Source organism: Tarenaya hassleriana, unplaced genomic scaffold, assembly GCF_000463585.1.
Source record: "Tarenaya hassleriana unplaced genomic scaffold, ASM46358v1 Cleome46, whole genome shotgun sequence".
Lineage (NCBI taxonomy): Eukaryota > Viridiplantae > Streptophyta > Magnoliopsida > Brassicales > Cleomaceae > Tarenaya > Tarenaya hassleriana.
This window is the reverse complement of record NW_010967304.1, coordinates 90,476-91,177: the sequence shown is the minus strand read 5'-3', so window position 1 is coordinate 91,177 and position 702 is coordinate 90,476.

Genomic DNA, 702 nt, shown 5'->3' with positions numbered 1-702 from the left:
ACGTTCGGTCCAGACCTTTCGGTCCTGAATGGTCCAGACCGATCGGTCTTGGTCCAGACCGATCGGTCTACGCATGCAGACCGTTCAGTCCGGACCTGTCGGTCCAACCGACTTGCGAAACCCTAGACCGATCGGTCCAGAGGACCAGACCGATCGGTCCAGGCGAAAACGTGATCAGATCTCGTTTTCGTCGTTTTTGCCCCGTTTCAGACCCGAATTCGACCCCGTTTTCGCCTGCGAACTCAGAATTCGAAGCTCTTGCACATATGCAACAATGAACAGAAAAACTACTCTAGATCCATAATCAAATGCCACTATTGCCACGAGGTTGGACACTGGCGTAGGAACTGCAATCACTGTTGGGTTTTCCTGGGATCTCAAGAGCGAATCTAATTCCTAAGAGATCAGTTCTAGGGTTTGCGCAGCGGATGAAAAACAAAAATTTTGATGAAACCTTAAAACCTATCATGCATGATCTTCTAGAAACGTTAGAACACTTACCTCAATCGATCTGGGGCCTGTATCAATCGAAGAACACGTCTGATCACTGTAGACAGGAAGAATACCTTGCCCTCTACACGTATCCACACGGCGGAAAGGATTCCAACGGTTGGAACTTGTCTGCTAGGACTGAAGAACGCTTTCTTCTTTACGCAAGGGTTTCAGGGATCTTTCTCTTAGCTTTCTCACTCTCCAAACCTC